The sequence below is a fragment of the Passer domesticus genome, chromosome 5 (assembly GCF_036417665.1).
Source record: "Passer domesticus isolate bPasDom1 chromosome 5, bPasDom1.hap1, whole genome shotgun sequence".
Lineage (NCBI taxonomy): Eukaryota > Metazoa > Chordata > Aves > Passeriformes > Passeridae > Passer > Passer domesticus.
The window spans coordinates 80,975,659-80,997,415 of NC_087478.1; the positions used below are offsets into that span (position 1 = coordinate 80,975,659).

Genomic DNA, 21,757 nt, shown 5'->3' on the forward strand with positions numbered 1-21,757 from the left:
TTACAGTTTCATGTTTAACTTCTGCCTTAACAGCTCTGATGCCTTTTTCTTTTCATTTTTTTTCCCCAGGCTTCACACTAAAGCGTTCTCCAGCTGAGTTATGCCCCTTAGTCATGGAATTCACACCCCAAGCCCTCCGCTGACGCAAACCTTGAAGAGCAGCTCTGTGGAGGATAACCTAAGTGCTGCCTCCCGAGCTGAGTGTGCTGTCCTTCCTTGTTATTGTAACATTGATATACATATCTTCCTTTCCTCATCTGTTATACCCTAATGTCATTAGGACGAGCCTGCAGCACTTTTAAGAGCTGGCTGCCCAGCCTCTTTGACGTCATTGCAGAAAGGTCTCGGCTGCGGAGCCTGCACATACTGTCTGTGATATAGTGTATAAAAATCCATGTCAGTGCTGGCTCTCAGGGAGCTCTGGAAATGATTCAGCTGTCTGGAATGGGCAGATGGCTGCTATCAAAGTTTTATTATCACCATCATTATTATTACAGTGGTTTGTGACACATATTGAACTTTCAGGCTAGTGTTAAAGCTAAAGTATTTGAGCAACACTTTCTGAAATTCAAATCCCTCAAATCCTTTCCAATCTGACTCCAAAAAGCAGGAGTAGGTTTAAAGCTAATTAGACAGATTGCTTGGTTCCACTTCCAACTTTCAGAATAATTATCTGAAAATTCTTGTTCTCATGTAAACGCAACTGTTAACTATTTTTAATTGCTTTGATTTATTGCAGAACTTAAATTCAGTACATATTGAATGTTCAGCAGGGTGGAAAGAAAATTTGAGTTAGTTAAGGGTGCATATGCATTGGATTGCCTACCAAGTTTTTACTCTTTGAAAAAGCTTGCAGTCAACCTAGGCTACTGCATACTGCCTGCTGGAGGCATCCTCTGTCTCTAACTACACACACTGAGGAATTTCTAGGCAGACATCTTCTCCTGTTTGGTTTTCCTTCACCATCAACCTCTTCCTCCACACTTAGAGATGTCTCAGCCAAGGGATCTACAGGGCAAGCTTTCATTTATTAAGGGACAGTTTGTTTCATAGTTTTCTACTCTTTGTAGCTTCATCTTGTCCAGTATCTTCATAACACCCTGGAGTTTCTTCCAGTGTCAGAAACTCTACCCCAGAAACTGCTTTTCTAGCCTAGGCTGAGTCTGATATGTTCCTTCCTAGAGGCAAAGTGAAATAAAACCACTATTTTCCCCTCCTAAGTATGGTTCTATTCTCTGTTCCCTCTTCTGTAACAGAGTTTTGTACCCAGATAAGTCTGACAGTAATTGTTGCTTGCTACTCCAGACACTCTCAGAGAACCACTAATCGTTCTTTATCAGGCTGCATTTAGGTGCTGAGGAATCTCCTGAGAGATTTCAAATAACCTAATCACCAAATGAAGGCATTTCAGTGAGCTTATGTCTGCCATGCTTTCAGTTAATTTCCCCAGCCACCCTGAGGGTTTGTCCAGGAAGCTGTGTCTGTATCCCCTGAAGTCTTTCTCAAACTGTACTCCCACCTGATAGCAGGCAAAAAATACATTTTTCTGACATCCTTTGTATACATTCTCTTGTCTTGCCCCACTAATTAACATGACAGATGGTGGTGCAGAGAGGTGGAGTGAGCCATGTGGATTAAATTATACATTGCTTGGGTTCAAGGTATGAATTACTAAGATAGGTATCCTCTTTTGTGCCCCCCACCTGAGACACTCAGCCTGACTTACATCTCCCACGGCTGCCCAAGCATCAGCTACTTGTTGGATGTGTACTTGACCTTATTTCCAAGGAAAAGGTTGTGGAGGGGAAAGCAGCAACAGAACCACTTAATGATGAGATGAAACAGCACAAGAATTGACTTAAAAGAATAAATGGACTTATGTCAAGCTGTGTAGTGTTGCCATAGGTTTGCTAATGGCAGCCAAGCTCGTTCTCTCACAGCTGGTTCAGGAAGCTCCCTGCCCATTCCTGGGACAAGCAGCTTTTGACACAGGATCATAGGATCTGCACAGGCATGGCCACACCCTCCCCCCAGCTGCATGTCCACTTTTCCTTAGGGTCAAGACACCAGACACAGTTTTTTGGGTGATGAGGAGAGTGATCTGAAGCAGACTTTGACACGCAAGACACGATGATAACTCCTGGGAGTTTCCATCACTGCATTCCTGAATTCCAGCCCAATTCTGGAGTGCTCATTCCCCTCCAAAGGCTGCTGTGCTGGCTGGAACCAGGTCAGACTGTGCAGGTGATCCCAGCAGCTAGCCTGAAGTAGGCTCAGATTTAGGTGTGTTCATGAAATAGGCTTGAGTTTGCATATTTTGCCATAGGACAAGAATCAGAGAAATTTGAACAAAAAAAACAGACCAAATTTTTTCCTTTGAATTTTAATTTTTTTTCCTGGAAATTCTGGCAGAGTACTTCTTTCCTATTACTGTAGAAAACATTGGCACTTGGCCTATTTTATTCTCAGGTTTACCTACATGTAGCAATTTCTGTAGCTTGGGACAACATCTTGGCTGCAGGCAAGAAGAAAAAAGCACTGAAATTATAATGTGATCTCTGAGCTTGGCTGGTGACATCTTCAGAAGCCACAACAGCAGAACACAGGTCAGTTGTGAGGCACATTTTGTATTTTCAGGCCTGTTAATTTAAATAAAATAATACCCTTATGAATGGTGAAAATGAATGTGCACATATATGGGTTTAGTCCAGAACCAGAAGTGTGATGGGAAAGGAAAGGAAAGGAAAGGAAAGGAAAGGAAAGGAAAGGAAAGGAAAGGAAAGGAAAGGAAAGGAAAGGAAAGGAAAGGAAAGGAAAGGAAAGGAAAGGAAAGGAAAGGAAAGGAAAGGAAAGGAAAGGAAAGGAAAGGAAAGGAAAGGAAAGGAAAGTTTTTCTGTAATATAGGAGATGTTTAAGTTAGGAGTCAGTATTCCACAGATCTTTAACTTCATGGATGTATGACAAACAGTAGTTTTGAAGATGTTAGAAATAGGTCCTTGTGAACTTTTGAAAACCCTGAAAAACTAACAATTATTTGATTTGCTGGAGAATTTTTTTGGGTTTGTTTGGTGTTTTTTTTTTTTTTTTTTTGAACCAGAGATGGCTTGGCATTTGAAAGAAATAGATGAATGTGACATCCAGTGTACGGACATTTATTTTCATTTGAGCTCATTTGGCTGCAGCACACCGCAAAGAACATTTTCATCAGTCATTTCTCGGTTAGAATTTAGGAATATGGAAATAAAAAAAGGCAAAACCGACTGTGAAATACAATCTCTACATACAGTTAGATTTTTGGCCATCTTGATTTCCTTGTCCCCTGTATTCCACACACAGTACCGTGGCCAGAACAAGCTGCTGTGGATGTGAGAAGAAAAAGCACGTCATTCTGATTTAAAGCACATGTCCCAAGCACTCTGCCTTTTCCTGAGAATTTAGCCAGTGGTAACACATTAAAACACTTTAGAGCCCATTCAGCACAGGGCTGTGTTACATATGCATGCTGGCCTTTTCATTAAAATTCATGAGTAGTAGTGCCTTAAACTTGCCTACTACAAGGATTTTTTTGTTTGGATAGCCCAGACAGGCTCATAAAAGCCACCGGTGCTTTACATTCTAGATCCAACTCCACAACAATAAAAGTCTTTCAAAATTGCACATATAAGGAATTAAACCAAATGCCACAATGTAAAGACAACTGTAAAACCCCCACACTGTATTCTTAAACTGACAACTTAATCATTGCCTGTAAGATTAGTGTCTGTGCCCTGGCTGAATTTAAAAAGATCTTACATTTTGTGGCTAGAATTCCAGTAAAATTGGCCAATGATATGCAAATATTTTCCTCTCCATTGAGGACTCCAAATTAATCATTTCTGGAAAGGGGGCTATTTATTTTTTATTTTTAGGAATGGCAGCATGAATAAGTTCTTAAACTAGGGTAGCAGGATATGCAGGATATATAGTAGATTGCCACTAACACTTTTAGCTAATCCATCTCTTTTTTCATTCTCATCTGAGACTTTTTTTCTTCATTTCTCATGAGAGGTTTAATGTTGGATTTTCACATTTTACAAAAGACTTAACCAAGTGTATAATGTGGTAAATATGGGTAATCCTGCTGCTGATGGAATAACTACAGGGAATGAGATTTTGGACCTTGTGGCAGAGGCTCTCCTGTGAGAGCCTCAGAGTGAGTCTGTAGACAGGTTTTGGTATAGAAAGACTTAGAATTTAAAATTATTTGGATTTAGAAATGATGTATAGACTGCTTAGTGAAACAAAGAAAAGTATTTAATGAACATGTCTAATTAATTAGGACAAGAATAGATGGTATGAGTATCCTGTAGGGTTAGTGGTGCTTGGGGTGGGGCTGTGGCTCACCCCTGAGTGGCTGCAGCTGTGCAGCACAGGTGAGCAGCATTGCAGGGAACGAGCCATGGAGTGCCCAGGGGCACTGACCAACCACAGAGGGCACACAGGGCTCACAGGTGCAGGGCATTGACTTGGGGGTATAAAAGGCTGGGCTGGAGGACAAGGAGGGCAGATGCTGCAGTCCTCTGGAGTTCAATGGTGTTCCTGTGTGTGGGCAGCTGCCTGAAGCCTTCTGAAGAGGTTTGGTGTTGCTGTGTTTGGGGTGAAGCTTTCTGAAATTGCGTGGGGCGTGGGGACACACTGTGTGTTGTGGTCATCTCAGCTGTGATGTGTGCTCTGGCAGTTTTTTATCAAAAAATGACAAACCTAAAAAATAGAAGAGCCTTGATTCCTGGGTTGTAGAAGAATTTCTAGATTTTTCCATCAAGTTTGATTTAAATTGTCAAGTAAATTTACCTTATTAACGTATATGCAAGATTTTGGTTTATATCTTATGAGGATGAATTCTTCAACCACTTTTTAGCAAACTTTGTAAACTAGGCAACATAGCAATGATGAGTAATCACTGGTATTTCCATGTGTTTTTAATGTTGATATTTCAGTTGAAGATTGTTTTATTGTTTCCTACATTTTTACTCCTAAACTTCCTATTTTCTTTTTTTTCTTTTGGAACTGGTAATCCATAGTTTGAGCAGCCCTAGGGAGGTATGCAGAGGTATTGCTGTTTTAAACTCTGGAGCAGTGGAAGTAGTGGTGGTGATGGTGCAGAGCTTGGTGTGTGCCAGCTGATGTGTTCTTACCCAGCATTTTGGGCACACAGAGTAACACCTGTGCATCTGCAATTTGCTTTTTGATTTATCACATTGTTTCAGCTAATAATTCCTGGACTCTGGTAGTACAACACGTGTCCCATCCAGCCTCATCCTTGCTGGGATTATGGTAACCTCTGGCAGAGGAGAAAGTGGGGGGCAGGGAGTGATGACTTCTGGAGTTGTCCCAGTGCCAAATGTGATGCAAGGGGTTGAAGTTTGAGAACATCTGTGAGCTGCACTTGAGGAAATGACAACTCTGCAGGTATCTGCTGAGAAGCACAACTAAAAGCAGATTGCTCCCCTAGGGAGTCCTAAAGGAGATGTGGTATTAGATTTTTTTTGTCATGTGATATTATTTAATTTAATTAAATAGGCTAAAGGAGAAAAGACCCTGTCATGGTTTAGCCTCAGACAGCAACTAAGCACCACACAGCTGCTTGCTCACTTGTTCCCAGCGGGGTAGGGGAGAGAACTGGAAGGGTAAAAGTGAGAAAACTCATGGATTTAAGAGTTAGAGCTAATTCTACATGCAGAAGCAAAGCAAAAAAGGAATTCTTTCCTCACATCCCAAGGGCAGGCAGGTGTTCAGCAATCTCCAGGAGAGCAGGGCTCTCTCATGTGTAATAGTTACTTTGAGAGACAAAAGCCATCTCTATGAGCATCCTCAGCTTTATGTGCTGATCATGATCCATATGTTCTGGGACAACTGGTTAATTGGGGTCGGCTGTCCTGGCTGTGTCCCCTCCCAGCTCCCTGTGCCCCCACTGCTGGATGAGGGGCAGAAAAGGCCTTGGCTCTGTGTGAGAAACATCCCATCCCTGTGTTACCAACACTGCTTCCAGCATGAGGGCAAGCAGCTTAAACAAGACCCCTTAATTTTGTAGCTACATGAGCCTACAGGTAAAACTTAATACTTATCTTAGCTGTGTGCTTTCCCCCCCTAGATTACTTTGGAAAAAAGCCCAATGGAATCTGTGCAGAGATGTAGCAGAAAGAGAACTTTTTTTCTCTGCCTCTCCCCCTTTCTGATGCAGCTGCTGAACCCTACATACAGCTGGGCATTCTGCAGCAAACAGATTGCAGTCTGGAGGACTTCATGGCCATACAAAATGTTAGATAAGAGTCCTTCTGTAAATCCATCTCGTGCCATGTTCAGAGAACATACCAGGTGTCTCTAATTTTTGTCATCTGGAGAAATTGTGGAGCCTTTGCCTTCTCAGAAGTGTGATGTTCTTCCTTCCCCATTCCCACTCTCCATGTTCTCCGATTTTCTATTCCTCTGCCTTATTGCTGCTAGACCAGGCTTTTAGTGGGAGTGAATCTTTGACCATCCTTCCTCAAACCTTTGCTGTCCTGTAGCCCTGGCAGGCCTGGAGTGGTTTATGGGTTTGATTTTTTTGCATAACTCCAATGTGCAGATTGCTCTGTGAAAGTTCTCAGAGCATCCTGAGCAAAAACAGGAGTTCAGCTCCTCCTTCAGGGCCCTTCCTAATCGATGTACTTTGGAAGAAAGGAGGCGGGATTTCTTCTCTTGTAGGCTGTCTGGGAAAGTCTTACTTTCTCACAGTAAATACCAGAGCACCTTTCATTTCTGACCACTGAGGTGGCTTACTGACAGGACTGTGGTTTCTGGTGTATGTAGGAAATTCAGGCTGAAGCTCATAACCTGTCCTTCTCACTGTTATTGCAGGAATAAATTTCAATAATACATATCTGTGTCAAATAGGTTGCATAGTTAAGCTCTTGCCTTGCTTTACTGCAGCATCTGGGATTCATCAAATTATTATACAGCTGGTTAGATGTAAAATACATTTGTGGACTCAGTGTCTGTGTTTTCTGTTTCTGTGAGCTATTAGTGTTTTATTTTCTCTTTGTTTGAAATAAGCAAAATTTTAATATTCTATATTTGGATTGTGTGGACAGCTGAGTTTGGCAAATTCCATCACCCTAACCAAATTGCTATTATGGAGAGAATTAAGTTGCATTTTGTAAAGTGAATCTATCATTCATTTGAGTCATTAAGAGAAATAACTCAAGTAATTATGAGGAACAACAGATAGTGGAACTCCTTATAGGTGTAAATAGATATGCAAAGACAAATTAACATTATTATCTGTTATTGGAAAGAAATCATATTTATCCTTCAAACTACAACATCACTAGTTTCAATGTTACAGTTACATTACAAGTTATTTTGAATATTTTTTTCAAAGTAGAGGAGTTAATTGCAGAAAAAATTTGATCTCCGAAGGTGATCCAGATGGTGATCAGGACAGCAGGGACTTGTACTGCTCCAACCAGCCTGGCCTCCCTCCTGAAGACTTGAAAGCAGTACTTCAACACTGGTAATGCCAACTTCCATGACCTCAGTATTCAGTCATGTTTTTCTTACAGTCTTTCCATTTTTCAATCCCATAATTTTTAGAAGCCCTGATCGTAATTTTGGAGTAGCTGAGTTTAGCAAAATGGATTTTCACCAGGGGTAGTGATTACAGAATAATTCTGAGGTCCAAATTGTTTTGACAACGGAGGAAAGGTTTCCTTGCTTTCTGCTTCTTATGATGCTTACAACACTGCCAGTCTTTCCTAGAGCAATTCAGGTGTTCTGGTTGAGGGATAAATGAAAAATCGCCTCACTCTGCCTGCAGTACTAAGTATTCTACTTGTCCTTGAGTTCACGAAACAGTTCTGGTGCACCTCTGCTGGTGGGTGAGTTCAGGAGGCTTTCACTGATTTTGAGCTGCATGAAACAATGCCCCACTGCCTTTGCCTCATTAACCCTGGGGTTAATTGTCCTGTTTCAGAGCAGTGTGGTAATGAAGCTGGTGTAGGTTCATGGTAAGGGATGGCCATCAAGATGATGGGGTTTAGGGGAGTCTTGGCTGCAAATGCCAGCTCCTAAAGGCAGCTTGCTGTGGGATCACAAGCCTTTTGTGCTGTGATGTGTTTGTTGACAAATGTGACATAAAGAAATTTAGGAGGAAAAAGAAACCACATTTTCTTAAAGTGTTTTAGATCACTTTGTGGTCTAACCACATGCTCAAAAACTTCCTGAGCTGGAAACAGTCTCCAGATGACCTACAAGCTTTAAAACTTACCAAAACAAAAAAGTTCTCTGCCACAAAAGCATTCCGATGGCTGTGCTTTGGTAGAAAATAGTTTCTCGTCATATGCTTTAACACTGAAAAATGCACTGGTTCCTTGTCACCTCCTATTCTTCTGCAGAAAATACAAGGTTGTTATAGTTCAGCATAGCTTTTGGCTTACGGGGTGGCTTTGTATGCACGGCAATAAATTGGGGTGTACGGTAAAACTTTTCGGCAACTTGCCAAATTACCTCGAGTGTCAGCCAGGCACAAGTGTTTTTCTTGGCATCAATTGCAACAGCTTTTAAACAGCACAATGCACCTTTCTAGCATCTCTTTTGTAGAAAGAGCCTTTTCAATGGAAAACTTCTATCTGCTGTGAATACTGGGAATAATTAACCACCACATCAGATAGTAATTGCAATTTAACAATACACTTTGTCTGTGATTTCAGTGGGGCTTTGAGCTAGAGGATTTATGATTGAGACTGACGTGTTAGAGCTTTTTTCTGATCTTTGACACCTAAGCTTTCTTTTACAAGCTTCTGCACTGGTAGAGCAGTGACACTTCTGCCTTGAAAGGCAGCACTGTGCGTTTCCATGAGACTCTGGGGTTTTTTTTTGAACATACTGAATTGTACAGGCTTTGCTTCTCCTCTACACCCTCGTGTCTGCTGTAGTCAGATGTAAAGGTGCCTCATTTAGGCTTACCTGGCTTTAAACCAAATTCCTTGGCACTGTTATCCAGCCTCTGCATCACATGCTGGGGAAACTCTGCTCTGTTCTCCCCCAGCACATTGTTATCCACACTGGAAGTGCCTGGTCTCTACCCAGTTTGGGAATGTAAATTATTCACACCCTTCATTGCAGGGTGATGTGCTCTTAACCAGCCAAACTTTCCCTGGAATGCAGGCTAACCTTTGGAACTTGGTTCTTTAGTTCTCCCAGTTCTGTCCTGCAGCTCAAAGGGATCCTAAATAGGAAGCTTGTTGTGTTTGCATGAACTGTGATAATATTAAAGCAGGACTAAATGATCAAATTTTAAGCTGCCTTTTTTTTTTTTTTTTTTTTTTGGTGATGTAGTAAAAGATACCTTTCCATACAGATCCCTCCAATCGCAAGAATAATAAATATGTATTTTTTGTCAGCTGGCCAAGGTTCATTCTGAAAGTCTCTCTCTCCTGGTCAACAAACTTAATAATTCTATAAGATTTACCTTTACGTGCTTCTAAGGTCTCAGCTTCATGTGTGACTTCGCATCTACTCCTGAAAATAAAACTTTTTTCTTTGCAAAGTTTGGGAGATAAACTAACAATTTAACAGAGAGACTTCAGCTTTTCTGTGATGTTGAATATTAATAATTAAAAAAAACACAGTAAGTTTCAAGGTTAAAAAGAACTAACTATTTTTCATTCTTTTTGAATTGTCAGCTTTTAAAATTTAGATTGGTGGAGGCAGAAACCTGTAGGATTTAGACCAATTATTTGTGGTTGTTTTGTATGCCTTAGGAATATTCTGTAGATTGCCAGCATTGAATATAAACGTGTTAGAACTGAAAAGTCTTGTTTTTGGGGTAATTTTTATTTCTGCAGCAATCAGCCCCTGCTTTTTGTTGCTATAGGGAACCATCTTTACTTCATTAAAGCCTACACACATGTAAAACTCCCTTCTAGGAGAGGTTAATGTCATTATTAGAGAAACACTAGAATTTTTTAGAGTATAAGGTTAAGTATATTAAAAATTAAGCCAACAAGATTTAATTAATAAAGCAAGTAAAACTTAATGTTTGAATAAAAATTAGTGGGAGGACCAACTGTACCTGAACCATGTAGTTCTAACATTTGCAATCCTTCATGATGCTGTAAGGATTTTTTTTTAGCATGTCTTTAGATTCTTTTCAGCAAAATTTTGTAGGCTGGTTCCTGACCTATCATTTGTTTCCTTTTGGAAGCAACAAACAACTTTTCTATAATATATTTCAATTTTCCTTGGACTTTATATCAGCTCTGGCCAGCTGTGCTATTAACCCAACTAAAAGTTGGGCTGTAAGGTCTGAGGGAAGTTCATGCCTTCAGTGGAAGCTTAATTTGCTCCCAGCTTTATGGATTTTCAGATCTATTGCCCATAACACCTCAGAGGTTCTGCTGACGTCTTTGCCTGAACTTTGTGGTGTGTTTTTTATGCACTTTGTTATAGCTGAACACAATAGAAGTCTGGCTGGTTTACAGTGAAGTGTACAATTAATTGTTCTCTCCAACAAAATAAACAATACTGGTTAACTATTTATTTCTGTGTAAAGATAAATCCCTGTAAGCAATTCCTGGTTCTTTGTGCTGAGCAATACATCGGCCTGAATGAGAAAGTAGAGCAAGCAATCATGTCCATTTTTCTGCTTTCCTCCTTTTTTTTTTTTAATGAAAAATATGGTAAGTAAATTAGAGTTTACTTTTTCAAACTTGATCTTTTCAGGGTATTCTTTCACTAGACAGATTCTGTGCTATTAGGGAAAAAAATGGACAAAGGTATTGGCAACAACCCAGCTTGTCAGACTGGTCTTAGTAAGAATTTCTGTGCTAATTATGCTCACTCAATGCTGCAAGTGCACATTTTCTACCCAGAAGGGTATAGATCCCCACAGTTTATTGGTTTTGTTTTATCAGAGAAAATCCATGAAGATGGAAGCTGTAGATCTTCCTGCAGAGTCTCTATCTGGAATATGTGCAAACAACTAAAATCTTTGGAAAATGATTTTAAGTTCCATTACAAACATTTTATGCTGAAAAACTCTTCTGCCTCACTGCCATTTGATTTTTCTTTTTGACGCAGTAGTGCTTTGGGTTTAGTGCTTATTTCCTTTGTGAACTGATGAGAAATACATGTGGTTTTGTGTTGTCCTGTGTAAATCAAATCAACTCAACACTAATGAAATCCTTGAGCACTGTTCCCTTCTCTCTTCACTCTTCTGTGTGCTGAATTTTTGTAGTGTAGACTAATAGGATGGGAAACATGAAGCATATATAAGCAAGTCTTGGCATCCCTCAAAATAGAGGCTATAGAATGACTGACTGATACAGAGCTTGCAGTCCTTGATCTGAAAATCTCAATCTTGCCATGCACTGTTTCTTTTCTCTCTTCCTTCATACCAAGGAACCTTCAGTGGAAAAAAAAATCGCATAATTTATCTTGTCTTCAATTTTTTTTCTGCAGTGAGACAAAATTTGATTTTCAATTAGAAAAAATATGGATATCTCTTTTTATTTTGCCATTGATTTCAAGGCCTTAAACTAAATCCACCCCTGACCTGAGACTTCTGATTTGTACCACATGCCCTTGGGCAGACCAAGGGTCAAACACATCCCTGTACAGTGGCTCAGCACAAACCTTGATGTAAATGCCTCATAAATCCTGAAAAGATGGATTTTCTTTTTATGGGGATAAATTTTACCTAGCTCAAGGTACACCTTGTGTTCAGTGTAGGTGTGGTCTGTGGAAGGATCTTTGAACTCTAATTGCAGGTAAGTTGAGAACAGGCAGGTACAGATATTGCAATCCAGTCTGTTATCCAGTGATCATAACACTAATTGTTGGTAGGTATGAGATGTTGCTAGTGCAGATTTGCCATTGTTTGTGTGAGGCTGAGGCGAGTCACAATTTCTGTAGGTATGAAAATGTCCAATAACATGCATAAAAATGTGCCTAGTATGGCTGCAGATAGAATAATATTAGTAATCAATTATTATTAATCCATCTTCAGCTTTATTAAGTGTAAGTAATAAGCAAAACCAATTCCTGTGAAGTTTTTTCCTGAAGTCATAAAAAGCCACCTCTGCTTGGGATGAATTCTGTTTTTTCCATGTCAGCTGTTTTAATCTTAAAGCTCTGGAGTTCAAACTGTGTTTATGGTTTACAACTGATCACAATCTCTAAGATTTTATATCCTTTACTATGCAAACTTAATTTTGGTCCTACATTTCTAGAGGAACTGCTTGTTGGAAGCAAGATTTTAAATTTGTTTTGCATTAGTATTTAAGCTTGAGATTAAAATTTGCACTTATGAATTGCAGATGCACACTTTTGCTTAGGAACAGGATATGGCAGGATCAAGTTGGCTGGAATAAATAAATTTAAAATTAAATAAATAAATTGAATAACCAACAGGCAAATATTTCAAAAAGTAGTCATTACTTGCCTGGATCTTGCAGACAATTTAGAAGATGATGGCATTGTTGCGGTTTTGCTTATTCTCACCTATTATCTGGGGGTTCATTGCTGTTTGTTTGTGACAATACATTCAAACTAATCTCAGGTTATGGAGCCCCAGACTAAGCAAAGTTAGAAAAGAACAAGTAGGGTTATCCAGAGCAGGTTGTCCAGCGTGATGCTGATATAAGCAGGATTTCAACATCTTCAAAATCTGCTCAAGTCCCTCTGGACACCAATACAACCACCTTGTACACAACCCACTCCTCCATTTCTCACATAATCTATAAACTCCCTGCACTGCTCCATTTCCCAGGACATTAAGGAAGGGGTTAAAAGATAAGGACATGGTATCAGCCCCTGAGAGCCATCACTAGTGACTGGCTTGCAGCTGGACTTTCTGTGGTTCATGACACTTTTCTGGGCTCAGCCATTTTCACTCCCCCTCCCTGCTATGTACCTAACCTGTATTTAAACTATTTATCCAGGGGTATGTTATGTGAGAGAGTGTGAAATAAACACTGTCCTCTGCTCTCCTGGCTTCCACCAAGATTGGTCAGGCACTATGTGCCCTTTGGGAATTCATTCTGACTGCTCCTGATTTCCTTTATCTCCTTCATGTGTCTGAAAAAGGATCCCAGGATTATTTGCTTCACCAGATTTGCAGGGATGCAGGTGAGGTTGAAAAATCTGCAGTACTTTAGATGTGCCCTCTTTCTCTTTGAGAAGACAGAGGTGACATTTATTTCTTCCATTCCTCAGGAAGCCTTTCCAGCTGCCACGACCTTTCAGAGATAATCAGGCAAGGCCATCGCCAGCTTCCTCAGCTCTCATGGCTGCATCCATCAGATCCCAAGGACCTGTGTGTGCCCAGTGTGTTTAAGTATTCCTTAACTTCACTCCCCTCAACTGAGGGCAAGTCTTCCTTGCTCTGAAAATAATTCCATTAAAAGCAAGTTAGAGCAGCATGCTGCTATCAGTATTAAGCTCTTGGATTTTAATCTAATGGGGTGTTTTAGTTTTCTTTTTTTCCCATCAGAGTGATCCTGGAAGGTGCTGAGCACCCAAAATTCCACTGGCAGTATCTTGGCCTCTGGGCTCCCAATAGCATTTCATAGGATCAGCCTCTCCAGAATCACTTATGTGTTTTGTGTGTAAAGTTGAGGAATGAATCTTGGAGATATGACATACATTTTGTTTGTTGTTTTAGGCCACTTTATACTTGATCTGATCTTCAAGGTCAGTGTTCTTGTCTCTCTTGAAAGATAAACAAGCTCGTGTCCTCCTTTGGCCAGGACATCACATCTCAAAAGTATGTGTGACAGAGCTGCAGTTTACATTTCATCTGCTCCAGCAGTCGGTTCTGACAGCTGCTAGGAGAGCAGCAGAGTGCTGCTCCCTGCCTGCCTCCATCATTGCTGTAATTCCTTCTTGCAGCAATGGCCTGGGAAAGTTTTTATCTGACGTGGGTAGGTGATAACACAGTGGTCACACTCATGTGAAAAAATGGTGATGTTCTTGTACCATTAGCAGGGCTTGAAAGTTCTTCTCTTCCCTCCACGTTCTGTTCTCTCTACCAAGAACCTTCACACTGAGGGATATTCTTTAACTATTCCACACCAGGCCTTTAACAGAGACTTAGTGGCAATTTTCATATGTCTCAATAGATTAATAGTGCAGCTTTTGTGATTTCTTTCTGGGTTTTTTTTCGTTAAGCTTCTCTCATTTTTCAGTCCACAAATCATCACTTTCTTGAGTTTCCCGTTGTTTGGTTCCCAGGACCAAAAAGTTGAGATAAAATCTCAGTAGAGTGAATTTCTGGTGGGAAATGTAAAATTGTAGAAATTCCCCACATGACAAAAATCTGCATACATTCACATTCCGTTGTGATTTGTTTTTTTTCAATGTAGTATTGTATGTAATATAATATTCTTTTTAAAAGTGATCAAAATTCCAAAGTTCAAACTATGGGTTTTTTTGGGAATGCTGAATAGGAATTCAAAGACATAAAAAGTGGTTTAATTTGAAATTTTTATTCTTGAAATTTTTATTCTGTTGGAATTTTATTAGAATTGACATGTTAATTTTGTAATTTATCCCAGGGAAACGGATCAATTTTAAATAGTCATTATTGTATTACTATCAGCTTTTGCAGTGGTTTTTGCATTATTTTTCTGTGTTGTGATAGGTGAAAGAGAAAATTTAGGAAAAATTGTCTTTATTTACAAGAAATTTCATCCTGACTCTGTAGCCTGTCCTTTCCCACTTCTCTCAGTTTTTAAAAGAAGTTCTGGGTGTGCTTCCAGAGGTCTTTTCTCTGGAGCACTCTGCTGGGAAGAGCTGGCAATCTAAACAAAAGAGAGAAAGGGTGGAAATGTTAATGTCACCACTCTGCTAATGGAGTTGTGATAAACACACAGAAGTCACCTGGGATTAACCCTGGGACAGAGCCAGGAGCTGAACCCTGTCACCCAGGCCCTGGTGCAGCACAATGAAATCCTCTTTTGCTAAGGAGCTCTGCCATAGGTGGCAGCAAGCGAGAGGCAGTAAAAACTGAGCAATTTTCTGTTTATTTCCTTCTGGTGGCTTACATCCCTCACCTGTAGCACCAGCACTGAAATAAACTGATAGTCACCACATTGAATAAAGCCTCAGAAACAGTCTATTTAACCCTTTAGAAACATTTATTTTCATTATTAAGTCACTTACATGACATGACACAGCTTTCTTAAATCCCATAAATATTCCTGGTCCTGGTCTGAGACAAGTAGTTAATGAAATGCTGGCCCCTACTCCAGATTGTAAATAGGTTTATTTCTCTACTACAGAAAGATACCATTGGAGTGAACAAAGGAATTTCCTTCTATTATTTGTGAGCTGCAGGAGGCTAAACAATCTATTGCATTATGAGCTGCACTCTCACACAGATATTCACATACACTGCAAAAGAATTCATGCTTTGTCTGGAGGAAAATGGAGTCCCAGAGGTAATTTCTGGACTGTGTGGGAAATAATGCCTCCTGCAGAAAATTTATAGCTATGATTGTTTAATTGAAATGAGAAATATAGTGTTAAATGTTTTTAACAAAAGCATTCAATTGTTTCATGTTTTTTAGCTGACTCCTACCACTGCTAATTTATAGAAATCATAAATCCTGGACAGAGTTTCAGGTCACTTCACAGGCACTAGTTTGACTAAATTCAATATATTGTTTTGATCACATCATAAATTTCTTGAATGATTATGCATTTAGTTTGAACTTAGTGCTGCTCTACATTGAAAATAATAGATTTTATACCAAATTTCATAAAACATCATTTGGGAATAACATTGCTAAATACAAGAAATATTTATTTCAGTGTATGACTGGCAGTAAGGGTTGTCTGAGAAACAGATTGTCTTGAGAAGGGTCTTTTCTGAGTGTTTAGCTGAAAGTGAATATTATAGGTGTGACAACCAACCAGGCAAAAGCCTGTCACTGCAGAGCCCATGGCACCATTCAGTTCCTGTGTGGGTTGGTGCTGTCAGCCTCCTCACATGACCCTGCTGTGCTTGGGCTGGAGGCTTCCAATTGATCAGACATGATTTTAGTTATGAGGCCCCTGCAGGAGCTACCCTTGGCACGCTCAGCCTGATGAATTTTCTCATCTGTTGGCATGAATTTACAGTATGGGTAAGCATTGTGTTCATCTGCATGGAAAAGGGGCAGCTCTGAAACGAAATTCAAGTTCATACTAATTTTTTTGAATCGGAGCTGAGCGTGACTTTTTTTTTTTTCCTGGAAAAAAGAAAGTGAGGTTTCCCAACCTGACTGAAAATAAAAAACCAAAACGAACACACAACAACAAAAAAAACTCACCAAGGAAACAACTAACTTTCTGACATATCTTTGTCTCTTATCTCAGAGTCCTTCACAGGCTTTCAGGGAGGTGTATTAATCCCCACGGTTTTACCTCTACTCTCCTTTCCCTTTCCAGCTGTTCTTGCCTTCTGAGATCTCTGATAATGTGTCTTCGGAGTTTTGGGGGGATTATCAGCAGGTGCACAATTTCCTTTTTTGCTCCAGCTCCTGTGTCAGTAAAAGGAGCATCAATGCAGCCTTGCCTGTTCCACAGCAGCTGGGAGCCAAAGCTCATGCTTCTAAAGCCCATTGAGCTGGGTACATGCTAATGTCAGATAAGGGTAGCTTAGTGATTGTTATTTCTTTGGCTTAATTGATAATAGGAATAATTGAAAGTGAAGATAACATTTAACCCTTTGGGCTTAGGTAGATTTGAGAGGCTGTATTGTTTTTATCTACTGACTCTTTCTGATGAGGTGAATTTTATCCCTCAGGAGAAAAAAATTGATTCCAGCAGTAACACTGAAGAAAAGCTCTGTGATACACAGAGGAAAAAAAAGAGCCTTGTATGCCCTTTAGATCCTCTGTCCCTTTCTCCTCAATTCTGAATCCACTTTTCCTTTGCATAAGACTGCCATTAAACAATGAAAAGCTCAAGGCAGTTGTGGTCTTGCAGTCACCATTTAAGGGATGTTGGGAGTCAGGGAGAAGCACTAAATTGCTTGTCTAATGATAAGCCAAAGCTAGCATTCACTGCATGGGTTTTGGACCAGGCAAGGAGCTTATGTTAACTCTGTGCTTGCAGAGATTCCTCATAGGATGGCTTTTTAAATTCATTTAAATCCTCTCTTGTTAACCAGTGATGCCCAGAGCAGCTTTTATGGTTGGCTTTGAGGAGAGCTGAGAACTGTAGATGAATGATGTAGATACAACCAGGTATTTCCCTGAAAAATATCTATCCATCTATAGCTATTCAACTTCTCCTGTTGAGTTAAACTAATAATTTAAAGATAACCATCAGACATTTTTCAGCAAACCCCTCACTGAAACAATTGCATGTTTCATAGTTTTCAAAAGCTTCCACAAAAGTCAGCAGATTTATGATTTAAAGAAAAACACCCTATCACATTCAACAGCTTGTAAAAACAAACTTCCTCCCCAGTTAGGCATTCCCTGATCTCAGTGCAATCTTTTTAAAGGGCAATTACTGGATAGGAACATTTTAAAATGTTTGGTTGAAGGTTTCTTGTTGTCTCAGTGAATTGTTCGCACTGAGCGTGTACTTCTGTTTGCTCTTGTGGTGCACTTGAGCTGCACTTGCTGACAGTATTAAATGCAGCTCAGTGCAAACAGCTTGTGAAAAAAGCTGACTTTTAGCAAAGAGGAAACAATCAGTCCCTGGAAACATAGGAACTTGTGTAGAAATTCATCATCACTTCTCTGGTAACTCGCCAGGCTTTCAGGGCTGACTGTGCTTTTGAGAACTGGTCCTCACCCCGCGGGGTCACAGTTCCTCACGTGCCACTCTTGGGCTTGGGAGAAGGAGCTGTGAGCAGATCTGGGAAAGGGGCAGTTCTTTTCTCCCCAGGTAGCAAATCCAGCCTTCCAGGCAGGACTATTGCCATGATATTCAGTTTTTCATTTGGAGAATGAAAGTGTCGTGAGCAAAATTCAGCACTAGAGCCAACCCAGTCTTTGGTTAAAGTTTGGGTGTAAAGTTAATAGGGTCTTCATCATCTTCTTCCTCTTATTTTTTTAAAAACAAAGAAAAATGATGTAATCTTTTACTACCTAGCCTCCATTTTCCTCATGCATGTATTTCTCAGTTATGGTCCCAATGTTTCCCATCCCTAGGGAACTGAGTCTACTTCAGTCAAAAAATGGCAGCAATGTTTGAACTTTCTCATATGGATTGGCTCAAACACCCAGTGAAATCAAAAATGCTTTCAGTTGCTCAGCAAACCATGCCCATATAATGGTGCATACTACTTAGGAATATAACCACAGGAAAATCAGGAAGCTGGGAGATTTCTCAGAAGACATAACTGGACTCTATTTAACTTAATCTCTGAGGTACCCTTAAATATTCAGTTATGTAATAAATGTGGTCAGGAATTATTTGTTGAAATGGTTTATGTGTGTGTTGGAAAGTGGCACTTCATCAGAACCACAACTTTTTTTCTTTTTCTGAAATATTACTCCAGTTTCAATAAAACTTTCAACAAGACAGATATTTTAAGTCCAAGGCAGAATTTGGTGGGCCTGGAACTGGGGATGTCCATCCAGGAAAAGTTAATCCAGAAAATGTGATAACAAAAACAAATTAGTGCACATGGCCTGTAATTAGAATTTAACTGGAAATTAAAAGACAATTGTGTAGCAATGGGAAGACAAATGTAATGGAACAGATTTCCAATTGAAATAGCAAAAATACTCATCTGATAGGGCAGATTCTTATTTAGTTACTAAGGGATTCAGGAGCTTCTGTTTGTGAAAGAGATCACATGTATGTTTGCCTCTAATTGCAGAGAGGGAAAGGGAGACACTGTCAGGCCCATTCCATTCTTCTATTTCTTAAAAAGTCTTCAAAATTTTTGTATTCATCTTGCTGCCATACGGTGTCAGGCTTTGAGCTTCAGGTGAGATGGAGCAATAAAACTGTTCCCTTCACAAGTTTATTTGTAAACTCATACTTTATACAAGCATTTGAATTAGTTGCCCAAATGGAAGCTAAGTAATGCTATCTAAATTTTGTGTATTTTCTTGCAGTTGTATTTATAGTTATAGTGACATTTCTCAACTTAGCAAAGCCCAGGAACAGGGAAAATGTGATGAAGAGCTGTATGCTGCAGAACCCTTCCTGTTGACATGAGGAAAGTGATATGTTTGAGAGAAATTTGCAATTTGCTTCTCCTTGGATTGCATCTGCAGTTAGAAAATGAGCCCACTCCTGAGCAGAAGTGATGAAAGACAATATTAATCTTAGTGGGGTGCTCAGACACGGCACACCAAGTACCTGGATAGAAAACTGACAGCCAGGACTAGGCAAATTACTAATTGCAAATTGCTAATTGCTTTCCTTCAGCTCAGGCTTTTTGGCATTGCTTTGTGACCTGTTATGTTGTCACAAGATGTAGGTGCTAACTATGAAGTATGTGACTGTAAAATATAGATTTGTCAGTGACAGAGCCATGCTGGAATGATAAAGAGAAGCTTCCCTTTTCTGCTCTAGTGCTTTTCTTCACACAGCAGGGTGGTTACATGGAGATCTGAAAAATTTTGTGCAGAGGGAAATGGGAAGAAATCTGAATTCTGTCAAGAGTACCTTTCCAGGATGTGAAATTGCCCAAACAGAATTCATAGTGGGATATAATAAAATGTGGTTTTCCTCATTAATATACCTGATGCAGCCTTTAGCTGCTTGCTTACAAAGACTTGAATTGAACTAGGACTGACCTAATGTCACTTTCCTTTCAAGGAAATCTGTTGTGCACATTTTCTTGACTAAGAGCCCACAGTGTTTCTGTGGTTTGCCATATGATAGCATAAGGGTTGTTTGATTAAGGACTGTGAAGGTGTTCCTGCTCCCCAGAAAAAAACAATCCCTGGACTCAGGGCAATACATAATCAAGCTTCTAAAAAGTAATTGTGTTTTTTAAAAGGAAAATGTTAACAGAACTAAAGAATCCAAAAATGCCTGGAGCACCACTTCTGGAGGTGAATTCTCCCAGAACCCTTGCTACAACACAGAAAAACTGCAATACCATTTCTGTGCTAAATATTAACAGCAGTACCACAGTTCCTGACCCTCAGAGATGTTGACAGTGTGAATCCAGAGGTGATAGATGTGTTTCAGCCGTTTGGGCTTTTGACCTTTTCAGTATTTGTTTGCCATTTCATTCTCTCACCTATAACCCGGAGATTTATGGCAGAGCAAACTTATTAATCCTAACAACCATATTTTCATTTGGAAGCTGAACTGGCTGTCAATAAACATCAAAAGGACTCCTTGGCTTCCAGGGAACACCTGTGAAAAGAGAAGGCTCGTGCGTCATAGGGCACTGCTGGAGTGAAACATTTATTTATTATTATTTATGTTTATTGTGCTGCAGTTATCACTGGGGAACCTGGCAGGGCTCCTCACACTCCAGGGAGATGAAGACAAATCTCTTCAAGGGTTGTTTTTTTTTTTTTTTTTTTGTGTGTTCTTGGCAAGGTTTCAGTAAGATCATCTTTTTTATTAATCAAAAGCAATATTTAGAGCTGAGTCTGCAGCTCCTCCAGAGACAAAGAGTCTTTACAAAGCTGACTGGAGCTGGTTTTGGTGAATAAGCTTTGGCCATGGACACCGGCCAGAGCCCATTAAAGTCAACCGGGATCTTTCCACGGACTTCTGTGTGTTTTGCTTCACATCCTTGGGGCAAAATGCTGCCACTGTGAGTCACATGAATATATTTTGCCCCACGATTAATTAAAATTAATTTTATTAATGAAACTACTCATGAGATCAAAATAGTAATCAATATGAGAGTGATGGATTGGCAGAGAATGTTGTCATTGCCATATATAGGCCACGTCTTACATTTATTCCTTGACTCTGGTGTTATTTTATGTTCAAGAAGTAAAAATTTTACTTTGTGATTATCCTGCTTGCTTGCATTTGCAGTGTCTATTCTTATAATGATTATGCACCAATTTTGTGAGGTTTAGTTGGAGATTAAATCTATATATTTTTAAATTTTCAGCAGTTTACTGAAGAAGGAAATTGGATGATAGCAAAAATGTATAACATTTAAGGCACTAGAATTACAAATGTAATATTGAAGTAAGTAGCCTGAGCTTCAAAAACAGGAGATAATATTTAAATTTTTGTATATGAATGCATTTTTTAAATAGGGTTTGTTTTTTTTTTCATGAAGATTAAGAATCGTGGCAAGAAAGACCTTCAGATATGACAAGCCAATTTTTCCACTTGTGTGTAGCATTTCTAGGTGCCACTCTTACAGGAATAAAAGTTGATCCTCTTTGATGCTAGCAATATAGGTACTCATCCACCTCCAGAACTATTCCAAATATTTTTTCCCTAATTATGCTGTTACAAACAGCTTAAATGCAGCATCAGCTGTGAAGAAATTCATTGGGCATTGCCACCCACTCTCCAAATGTTTTCCTAAGTGAAGTGTAAGTTTTGAGGGAGTGATTCCTGGGCAGAAGGGGTTGTCCTTGGAACTTGGGTTGTTCCAAGGCTTCCACGGCCCTCCCACCTTTTCCCTTTGCAGTGGGAAAAGGGAAAAGCAGCATTGCCAGGGCTGCTCAGGCCCGGGTGCTGGTATGGTGTGACTCCAGTGGAGGTGGCTCTGGGAGCACTGCAACCACCCCACACTCTCTCGTTTTCTGTCATCCCCACTGCTCTGACACTTCTGGCAGCTGCCTGGACCTGCCTG

The 21,757-nt window shown here is 39.8% G+C and overlaps 2 long non-coding RNA genes across 3 annotated transcripts in view; both read left to right on the plus strand.

Annotated features, from left to right (window-relative positions):
• LOC135301148 (uncharacterized) overlaps positions 1-1,498 on the plus strand; it is a 59,231-nt gene extending 57,733 nt beyond the window's left edge. The window contains exon 14 of the long non-coding RNA XR_010362890.1: positions 70-1,498. This is a non-coding gene — a long non-coding RNA (uncharacterized LOC135301148). The remainder of the gene's footprint in view (positions 1-69) is intronic.
• Positions 1,499-4,551: 3,053 nt separating this feature from the next.
• On the plus strand, positions 4,552-20,483 carry LOC135301149 (uncharacterized). 2 transcript variants are annotated; one of them, XR_010362894.1, is made up of 4 exons: positions 4,552-4,614; positions 7,438-7,531; positions 12,960-13,146; positions 13,234-20,483. It is a non-coding gene; the product is annotated as an uncharacterized LOC135301149 (long non-coding RNA). The 2 variants fall into 2 exon arrangements; XR_010362895.1 differs by having other exon boundaries at positions 13,023-13,146.
• Positions 20,484-21,757: the final 1,274 nt, after the last annotated feature.